The 11,103-nt window shown below is 42.0% G+C and overlaps 1 long non-coding RNA gene across 2 annotated transcripts; it reads left to right on the top strand.

Annotated features, from left to right (window-relative positions):
• Positions 1–648: 648 nt before the first annotated feature.
• On the top strand, positions 649–9,621 carry LOC136287212 (uncharacterized). Of its 2 annotated transcripts, XR_010720104.1 has the most exons (6): positions 649–865; positions 1,483–2,761; positions 3,556–3,844; positions 5,091–5,207; positions 6,842–7,111; positions 7,391–9,621. It is a non-coding gene; the product is annotated as an uncharacterized lncRNA (long non-coding RNA). The 2 variants fall into 2 exon arrangements; XR_010720102.1 differs by lacking the exon at positions 7,391–9,621 and having other exon boundaries at positions 6,842–7,376.
• Positions 9,622–11,103: the final 1,482 nt, after the last annotated feature.

Below are 11,103 nucleotides of genomic sequence, written 5' to 3'. Positions count from 1 at the left end.
CAGCTAATGGTCCTCAACCTGGGGCTTCTGGTGGAACTGGCCACACGGTGCAGGCTGAGCAGAGAACCCCAGAGCCCTTATCTCATGGGAGCAACAGCACAAAGTACCCCTAACCTATCTGCCTCTCCTCTGTGGGTGTCAAGCACATCACCACATCAGACAAAGAGTACATTTGTGCACACATTTCATCAGTGCTCTTCAAATTTTGGCTCCAGCCTCACCATCTGTCCACATCTTCTTGTTCATGTAAACTAGGAAACTGACCACTCATCATATCTCTCACCAGCCTGCTGACATAACTGTTACCACTGTTATTTCAGTAGCCATGCACTTACAACACTGTTTCTGTCTTAAAGCCTAGGAAATCAGAACACCACTACCCAGCAAAAAGAAACCAACCAAATCAGAGTCAGTCAGGCTTTCTTTCTCTTTCTCTCTGGTCAGTCATAAGAAACTTAAATCACCAAGACAAACAATATATTCCTCTCCTAAACTAGAAGCTTTTGAAGTCTTTGAGGCTGGGACATGCTGCGCTGTGAGTCAATTCATGTCAGCTGTGCCCATCCACACTCCCCAGGAGGGCAGCTGCCCTTTGGAGGTCTAAAAGAGCCTCCCCAGTCTGTGATATATCCCCAGCACATAACGCTCTCCAACACTTGGTAGCCATTTGTTGGCTTGCTGATGCTAATGCTCTGTGAACTCTTATCAGATGTATTTATTACCACAGTTGTTAATGTTTTGGGAAGGCACAGGCTGGCTTGAGTTCAAAGGAGAATCACAAGAACAGAAAATGAGCCCTGAAGGCGCTTGTTTCAGGAGTCTGACTAATGCACCTTACTAAAGAGAAAGTTGAAAATGCAACGTGGTGAGTGGGTGTTGATACTCACAGCTGCAAAAGCTGTTTTAGTGTAGGGCTTTTCAGTTCTGCAGAGTAAGATCCAATTTCTTGCTCTTAGTGTTAGAATCTTCAACAATATATGAAGCAAAGTATGTACATGAGAGGGAAATATAATCAGTCACTGGGGCTGGAGGGTGGGGCTTGTGTGACTAATTGTAATTGATCACCAGGGAACATAGGGGGCATCAATTAACTCACTGTTGTTAAAGATTTTAAAAGAGAGAGAGAAAAGGCTGAGCTGCACCACCTGAGATGTGGTGGTATGTTGAGGAGAGTAGTGCAGGTGAAGGGTGTGAGGTAGCAACATCCTGAGGTCTCTTTTCTAGTGCAATAACATGCAAATCATTTGTGTGTTTGCAGTGTAGCCTGTGAGGGTGGCAGTGGAAAGATATTCAAGGTCGTGTTGTGATCTAATACAAAACAATGAGGTGCTGCATCTTGTGTAAATACTAATGGATTTATTTGAATGCAGAGCAGTATGAGTAACAACCACGGTCCCATTTAATTCCAGAAAGACAGTGCTGCATGTGCAAGAGCTTAAAGCTAAAAAACTTAAATGCATTTTGTCACTCTTATCTCTGCAGATGCTTTGTTCAGTGCTTATTAGCACAAAACTCACATGAAGGAAAACAAAGTGAAATCACTTGTTGCTCTTCTGGACTCTCAAATGACTCCTTCACAAGGAAGGGGATAGTGAGGACAACTTGGGGCTGGTACTCTGGAGGACATGAAGAGCAGATGGTCTTTAAAGCTGTGGAGAATACAAGCTTGATTTTTCTAGAAGATGTGTTGCTTCATAAGAGATTAATGTAGGCCAGGATGAAAGTTACAGTTTAAGTGCTCTCCTAGTTCCTTTCTGTGGCTGTTTTCAGTGGCTCTTTTTTTCCCTTGAGCTCTTGGGGTGCTTATTTCAGGTGTTTGTCAGGAATTCAGTGAACAAGAGAAAGAGGATTTTTTTCCCATCATATTCTATGTTTCTTTTAAAATCAAGAGGTTTAATTAACAATATTCATGCTAAAAGCTTCTTAAATATTTTGTGGAGTTTGGTATTTTTTGACACTACTTATCATATTCATAAGTATAGAATAAATACATGCAGTTGTCTACTTCAGACTATCCAGGCTATTCCTTTAGTGTTTCTTTTAGAGAAGAAAAATGAAGACAAGATTTTCTTGCCATCCAGGGCCAGTGTGTTTCATCCACTCAAAAGGATTTACTATAGTTAAAATAATATTTCTTAAAACCAGTGAGAAGGAGAGAAAAGGTGCATAGGGCTTCAGGTGTTCTTGCCTGGTGTCAGTCCTGTGAGAGAGAGGCTGCTCCGGTGTGTGGGAGCTGCCCTCCCTCTGCAGAGGGATGGGGCTGGGCTGGGCAGCTCTGCTTTGCTTCCTGCTTCCCACCAGAGAAGGCAGCCCTGGCTTGTCCTTGGGAGAAGGAGCATCTTCCCTATTGACTTTCCAGCTGACGCTGCTCTTTTCTGGCATTTCTGACTATTCTGCTCAGCTCTCTGTCTTCTCAGGGAATGCTTCAGCCCTGCCACCAAGCCTGGTCTGCAGGGACAGGGGAAGCAGGAGAGGCTGGTAAAAGGGAGGCAAGGGAATGAACAGAAAAAAAAGGTGGGTTTTTTTTTCAGCAGTTAAGCAAAAGAACGAATTAAGGGTCTGCCAGCCACAGGTTTGTCTCTTTATTGAACTCTGCTTAGCCTTGCCACGAAGCACATACTTAGGCATTCCTCTCTGTAAGTTGTGTTCTTTTATTGTATAAAAAATATAACTGTAACTTGTGCAAAAATAAAATGAAGACATTAGAAGGAGCTTTCTATTTGCAACATTTTTACTGGGAGCTGAATCAAGCCTAACTGAGGTAAGCAGAAAGGACACACAACTTAACTGGAGACAAAATGGGGAAATAAAGTTGAAATAAATGTATGTTTTTACATATATATGCAGCAGTCACACAATCAGTCATATGGCAAGAAGGCATGGATCAAAGAGGAAGAGCCTAGCACAAGATTAAAGGGGGGGATAATTGCAAGCAACCAGAAAGTTTTATAATAGAGGTGATAATAATATACAGCAGAGGAAGGAAACAGCAAGGAACAGAAATGAGGATAAAATGCAAATAAAAGAGATCCTTTGATCCTTCTGCCTTGCTCCTATACAACAGAATTATTTTATCACCCACTTACTTCATTTCCCTTCCACTTTCATCTTGCTTTCTTCTGATAGCTTTCTAGTTCCCCTGCCCTGACACCATACCCGCTCTGCCTCTCTCCACGTCCGGTAGCAGTGCAGTGCAGGATATGTCTTCATCAAGTGCAGGTTCTAAATACAAAACATCTTCAGTGACGGATTGTACTTCTCATTTTGCTGCTGACTCTGGGAAGCAACAGGGCTGGCAGGGGGAGGAACGCAGAAAATCACCCCATATAGTGAGCCAAATGGTGTAAGTTCGGCCTGAAATGCCAAAACCCTCACCACCAGTCGGGGGGAAAACACAAATATTTTAAGAAAAGGGAACACAAGAAACAAGCAGCATGGGAATGGAATTTGGCAGATATTTTTGAATTTTTCTGGCTTTTACCAAAGCTGCGGAAGTAAAAAAACATTTTCCTTCCTCCTTCCTTCCCTTTTTCTATATCCTGTTTGGTTTCATAGGTCAAGAGGTCTGTGACCAGAAGGAAGGAACCAGCCCTTTTCTAAAGAGGATGTCATTTGATTCTCCAAACAGAAATCTCTGCACTACAGCCCTGTGGAAAGCCTGGTCAGCCTTGGCTAAGAACTCAGGCTAAACTTGGTTACGTGAGTCACCACTTCACTGACTTCATACTGCAGGCACGACGGGAAGTAATGGTAGTGATGCTGACAGACACCAGAGCACAAAAGAGGGGAGAAATAATGAGAAGCAAAAATAAAAGGCCAGTTTCTCCTCTATGATGGCTAGAAGGTGTGTTGATGGCCTGAAAAAGACTTAAAATCATATCTGGCAGTGATTTCTGGGGGTGGCTTGCTCTCTGCTCACTGTGAGGGGGTGAGACTTTAAAGCACAGGATCTGCAGCCTAGAAGGATTTTGTGTTTGTGTTTGAGTAGCAGTTCCAGCTGTGTGGGAAGATGAAGGCATCCTCGGTGTGCTCTGGTTTCAGAGGGTGCACTGGGAAGGCCTGCTTTATACACAGTGCTTCTTCTGCCAATGCCAAAAGAGCGAGGCTGCAGGAATAAATTTGTTCCCTCTTCTGGACTAGGACTCAGAGCCCCCTTTTTACTGAACACTTTTATGGGCACTGTTTGTGAGAGCCTTGTGTCTTTGAGGGCAGGGAATGCCCTGCATCATCTGGAGAGTGAGGTGTATCCCAGGGACGGGGAAGCAGGCCCAGTGGGACAGGTATAGGTGTACCAAAATGAAAGGGTACCTAGAGCAACTGGACTACAGAGTGGGGTAAGAATATGATAACCCTGTTCTTGTCCCAATCCTCAGGCTCTGACAGTTCACTCCTGGCAGAGCTAGTAGTGTCTGCTTGCTGTGACCCTACATGGGCTCACCACTGAGGGATGGTGTTAAATATATTTGGCTTTCCACTTACTGACTCATTTTCTGATCCTCTGGAGCCTAAATGGAATGAGTGATTTGAATGATGTGAGCAAGCGCTTAGAGGAGTGAATATGGAGATGTTGAGCATGTGTCTCACCTCCCTGTGACAGCTGTGCTGTGCACCGTGCTGCTGGGGAATGGAACAGAAAAGGTATCAGAAGTGAGACAAAAGACTTGGCCTTCCACAGGTTAATTAGTCAAATGCTCTCAGCCACAAATAGTGGGAGAGTGATGCTCTGTGCCTTGTGCACAGTGAGATAACTCAGTGATGAGCCAAACACCTCTGACTTGCAAGGACGAAGAACAAGATTCCAAGCTAAAGCTGCTCATATTTCTTTGCAAGGAATTTAGCTCAATCCTTCTCAAATTTAGGAACTGTTTTTACCTGATTAACCCACCATGTTTAAGTATTGGGTGAGATGTAGGATTTTGTGCCCTTGAGAGTTAAACACCAAAGTTTAAAGGGGTGTGGGATGTGTGTCCTCTGGGACGTGCTCATTTTGTTCCCTGCGTTCCCAGCTTGGGACTGCAGGACCAGCCTATCCGTATTTCTCAGACCTCGCCGTGCTGTTGACTTCTGGCTACTATTTTTGGCGACTGCAGATTCCTTACGTACCACAGGAGGTCAGCACGGGATAAGTTTTTACTTCCACTGAATGCGTGGAAAAAACGTGTCTGGATCTCGGGACAGAGCAGTTCCCCTCTGCTTCAACAAACATGGTGAGCACCGCGTTGCTTTTGCTATCAGTTATATTTAATATAGTTTTGGGCTGTGCCTATTTTTATTTTCATCTTTCCTAAGAAAGGCTAGTTTCTAGATTTTCCCCCCTTTTTCTGCATGTTGTCACTATGAAAATTAATTTTGTGAAAAGCATCTCTGAAATATATATATACACACTATATATATACACACACACATATTATCACATATATATATATATATTTCATATATATGCTGCTTATAGTATTTAGAAGGAAAGCTAAAAAACCTGCAAAGCTAACAGCTTAAAAACCCGGGAAAGATGAGTAAGTTTGCTTTTAGCCAATAGCCAAAGGGGAATGTTCACATACTACTGAAAAATACTGAAATGAATGTTTGGTGGACTAGTGATTGTCAGAGTCAGACAAGACACTTGGAGCTATGGCCTTTGCTTGGTTAAAAACAACCTTGGTAGTTTAATCCAGTCCGTGGTAGTGGTTCCTCCCTTTCTCACCACCCATGACTTTTGGCTTTTTACAACCTGGTAAAAAAACCAATGAAGTCTTGTCTCAGAGCAAGACTTTACAATAGGTATCACACGGCAAAGCTGAGAAACTAATGAGAAATTTGCTTGTCATTTGACTTGCACTGAAATAAATGTGTTTGAAAACTCTTCTTCTTCCCCAGAATTGTAAAAGAAGAAGAAGAAGAAAAAAAAAAAAAAGAGCTGTGTCTGTTCACAGTGGTATCTTCTGGGGATAAACAGGCAAAATATAATTCAGGAAGGTGCAAATTCTTTTTCCTCTCCAAAGTTAAACTTGGAACATAAATATTAGCATAATGTTTGCTTTTTATTTTGTATGCCAAAAAAAGAAGTGTAGTCTTCAAATAACTTTTATAACAGAAATATTTTTCTTGGCATCATAGAAATGAGTGTGTGGGAGAGGGAGAAAAAGGTTGGCATTTTAAGCAAATAAACTAGACAATAATATGTTCAGTTAAGGGCACCAAAATAAAATTATTGTTCTCTAAGTGACATTTGCATTGCTATAAAGTTGCAGCAGATTTCCATTAGGACCTCACATCACATATTATAACCTAATGATTCTGTAAGGCCACATTTGGAGAACAGGTCTCAAATGTAGTAGCAAGATGATGGCAGCATGCAAAGTACAAGATGCACAGGTCATTTAAACAGAAATTGTTTTCTCACAGCTAAAATTATTTGACATCTAAATTTGAATCTAGTGAATTATTTTACTACAAGGAATGAGGTTAGAGAAAGTTACTGATGCAGGTAGAGACAGAATCATTCTGGGAAGTACATAAGGCTGTGAAGTATTTCTAAACCAAATGCACCTGAGCCAGTCATGTCTAAGTGCAGACCTGGATCGAAAAGAGACAAAGCCTATGCAGGAGTGGAGGGAGGGAGGCACAGGTATTGAATTTTGGTCTAAAATGGAATCCCTTTAGTGTAGAAAACATGACGAGAACTGTAATTCTGAAGACAGCCCATCTGTCTTCAGAAACATCAATTACAGAGATTATTATCTCTTAAAGTGGCATTTAATTAGTGGAATTTAGTCTGAACTATCACTTAAATATTTCCTTGGTAATTACATGACTTCAAATCCCTTCCTTTTTATATCTACAGGAATCAGTCACAGGATTCCCTGCTCTAAAGATACAAGTCAGACAGCTCTGAGTACCTGCGTGGCAGGAACGGGGCAGCGAAGACAGCTGGCTTTTCCAACAGCAGCTCCAAGGAGCTGCTCGCTCCAGCAGTGCCTGGATCTGCTGGATCTGCGCGGGCTGAGGGGACACGGCTGCGCCACGCCCGGCCGGGACCGGGACCGCCCGGCCAGAGCTGTGCCGCCTGTGGCTCAGAGAACGGGTTCCCTCACGGATTTCCTTTGCTGGAGAGGTGACCGAGTGAGCACGTTTGTGGTGGGGAGGTGCTGCTGGAAGGGAGGAAAATGCGAGCGGCAAGAGTGATTAAACCACTCATTACGTTTAATAGCCTTGCTATTTATATTGGACTTGGCATTGCAGCAGTAGGTAGGAACGCATTAGCCAAAGGAACATCTAAATATAACCTAACAAAGCTGGAAGGGGAGTCAAGAATTTGGACAGAAATTATATATATATATATATATATATATATATATAATTTTTTTTTTTTTTTTTTTTTTTTTTTAATCAGGATTGCTCCTTGCTGTGCACAGGGATGATGCTCCACAGCTGCCAGGCAGGAGCAGGACAGGGAAAGTGTTGCTTGCAGAATGCATCAGGAAGCGCAGCGTGAGCCTGGAAGCGGGAAAGCACAGTCACCAGCTAAAAGCTGAACTTTAAATTCACAGGAGCAAAACTTAGAATTCAACATCCCTGTCCTGTGTGTCTTAGCTCACAGTGTGTAAACATCAGCCCTCTGATGAAAGGGAAGGAAATCAGCCCTGTTCATAACAAAGGTTATCACTGACTGACTCCAGCTGGTCCTTGGTTGATGCACAGGCATGCACGGCTGGGAAAGAACTGAAGTTCACATAAACAACTAACAAAAGCTATATACAAGGGATTTATTACATGAATAATTTGACATACTCCATGGCAGTCAGATACAAGTGCATTTAATTAATGTTTTGTGGACATCATAACAGTCGGAATATTTCAGCTGAACAGTCAGTATTTGGCTGAATTCAAGCCAGTGCAATTCATGACATAACCAGAAACAGGGAGTTACAGGTCTACAATGAGGTTAGACTAGATAGCAACAGCATATTTATTGTCACATCAAAGCATTACAAAATATGAAAGCCAAATATTTCAACTATCTCTAAAATGGTATTTGTACAAAGCTGTTGTAGATACTTAAGTGTAAGGATTTGTCGCATCAGTAATGGACCATGACTTTATTTTTGGAAGTTATTTGAATATTCAAAACTATTTGGGGCAACAAGAAGAAATGTAAACATCTGACAGTCCTTTGAAGGTCCCTTCTGAGAAAATACATTGTGTGCCACAGGAAAAGTGCATTCTAACTGGTGTGTCTGCTATGGCCAGTTTGACTCACATTCACTTAGCACCAGGTATTTATCCATTTCTGCAGTAAAAAGTTAGAAAATCTTTGTATTAACTCAGAAAAGAGAAAACAAAGTCAAAAGTTTTTTTTTTCTTCTTCTTTCTTTAAAGGAACAACAAGTAAATAAAAAAAACCCCACCCAACATTTAAACAGTTACCTCTTATGTACAAAGGAACCAGGAGCTAGCAAAGCGCATAGCCCCTGAACAGTCTTTATTATTTATTTCTTCAGGTTCATGTACCTGAATATATGAGTTTATTTACAGCTGGACAGGTATCCACAGAAGTAATAATCAGAATTTTTCTATTTGGCTAGAAGTTGTATAAAAAAAGACAAAACACTGTTCAAATACTTTCCAAATATATATATATTAAAAGTATTCAGTATTTCCATCAGTGCCAGAGTTGGAAGCTCTTTCTCATTGTAAAAAGTTAACTTTGTGATAGTAAGTGACAGCAAAGGACTGACAGAGTCAGTCAGAGCTTTGATTTGAGGGACTGCAGCTAGAGCTACCCCAGGTCCACCAGGCAGTTGCAGATTGCAGGGAAATGAACCCATGTGTGTCTGTTGCAGTGACAGGCCACATCCTGGTATGGGTGACCTGCTGCTCCAGAGAGCCTCCCACTCACACTGGACAATCCTATGGAACCCTCTGGGGCAGGTTCCCTTTGAAAACAACCACCCAAAACCCTCTGAAGTAGTGGAAATATTCTCTACACAAATGAACAAGTAGCATGGGCAGGTAGCTCAGTAAATGGAAAAATGTAATCACCACACTAATTCTTGTAAAGAATATAAAATTAAAGGCTTGGCCCCTCAAATACAAATACATACCTCAAAAATATTTTTTAATTAACATAACCTAGATGAGTGCAAATCTCTGGATACATAAGAATATGACAGCCTTCATACTGGTATCAAATACTTAAAACAGTTTGCATATAAACAAAATCTTTCTTTGTTGTTGAGTCCATGCTTGCTTTAGTCTAAAGCAAGGATATTCTTATTACTTCTATTTTTTTTGGTCTTTCTTCCTGTAGGATAAAGCGTTAAGAAACACACTTCATTCATTGAGTAGACTGGGCTGATGTATATTACAGTGACAACCCAAAATTTAAGTAAGAAATGTTGCATGCAGTATCTTTTTCCTTTATTTAATTACACCAGCTACAAGAACAAGACAGCCATTTTCCATCTTTCCTGCTCCCTCCCTTCCAACAGAAGGTACAGTAAACCCAAGCTCTGGTCCTTCACCCCATGCACACCCCAGCCCTGAAGTCCATCAGTGATTAGGACAAAAGGCTGAGCCTTTTAAGCACTGCATTACCTGGGGCAGCAGGTCTCAGCCGTGAGACCACAACCCCTGAGCAGCCACCCCTGCCTCCCAGGTGCTGCAGGGCACCGTGGGGAAGTGATGGTCAGAAGGAACTCAGGCCGCTGGGATGGCTGGAAAAGCTGTCCTGAGGGAGAGGACGGTGTCTGCAAGCCCAGGGGCATTGGCCTCTCCTTGGCACAGCTGGGCTGAGTGCGGCTGCAAACTCCTCCTCAGCCCAGGTGAGAGCTGCTGTTGGCCCTGCTCGGCTCCACCAGAGTCCAGGATGAGCCAGAGTGCAAGAGGTGCTGGGGCTGGAGCAGCTCTGGCACAGGGAGCACAGATACCACATCTCTGTGTTTGGCCACGCTGGGACTGGGAGCCCAAACTGGTCCCCCCAGAGCATGCCAGGCCCTTGACTTGGCCACAGGTCCCCAGGCACTCTGCTCCTTGGGCTCCTCAGCATTCCTCTGTCCTGCAGCTAAGGTTTTTGGCGAGCAGAAACAAGACAGGAGACAAATATCTGCCAAAGATTGGGAGCACCTTCAGCTCCTGAAGTTTGGGGGTTTCTAAGCTAGGGGAAAGGTTGAAGTGATTCAAGATACAGTATGCAGCGGTGTGAAAATGCATAGTTTGAATGAATACATTCATTTACAAAGACCAAAGGAAGGTCCTTTGCTATGTAGTTTAATCACCATCTGCTTTTAACAAAAATGTGAGCTGACAAAGCTACAGGATGTCAGTTAAACACACAACTTGGGAGTTAATGGTAGCTGAATGGCATTTCCCAAATAGAGAATTATTGTTTCTTTTTGCTTTTTTTGAGACAATTTTAAGTAGTTTTTCATTTGAAGTCTGTTGTTTCTCTAATCATGTATTTTAGGATTTCAAGAGATTCCTATGCAACCATGGTCATCTCAGTAATGACAGACCCTGCTTTGAGGGTTGTTAAGAAATAAAAGTCCCATAAGACAAACAAGCAAACCAACAGAAACCTGGGTTTAGCTATCCTGGGTGAACTAGATCATAACATGGTTCTTTTAAACTGTTGAAATTCTAGTTCAGTAGTGAGTAGTGTTTTTGCTGTTTGTTTTTTTTTTTTTATTATTATTTTGTTTTGTTTTGTTTTGTTTTTTTTGCAATAGCTGAGCGAGTACTGAGAATCCTATGAGTTTGCTCACTTTCCTTTTATTTATTTGACACTTTGGAACCTAGCTGCTTCCTGTGAGGAATGTCTGTTGTCCTGAACATAGAACAGTAAGATAACAGGCAGGATGGACTTAAATTGAGAAAATCTTGGTCTAAATGATATCTTTTAACATTTTTTTCCATTTGCACTTTTTCTGAAGAAAAATTGCTTTGTCACTTATGACACTAAAACACAGTGGTCTGCTTCTAAATGTGACTTTAACAGAGATCAGTACTCTCTGCTAATCAACGTGTTCTATAAGTATTTAATTCAGCAATGGATTGACTTTTCTCATGATACTTTCTTTATCTTCATCTTCGTTTCATGTACTTGAT

Source organism: Chamaea fasciata, unplaced genomic scaffold (genome assembly GCF_029207755.1).
Source record: "Chamaea fasciata isolate MVZ Bird 193981 ecotype frontalis unplaced genomic scaffold, bChaFas1.0.hap1 SCAF_1, whole genome shotgun sequence".
NCBI lineage: Eukaryota > Metazoa > Chordata > Aves > Passeriformes > Sylviidae > Chamaea > Chamaea fasciata.
Note: the sequence above shows the minus strand (reverse complement) of the source record. Positions and strands in the feature narration are given on the sequence as shown.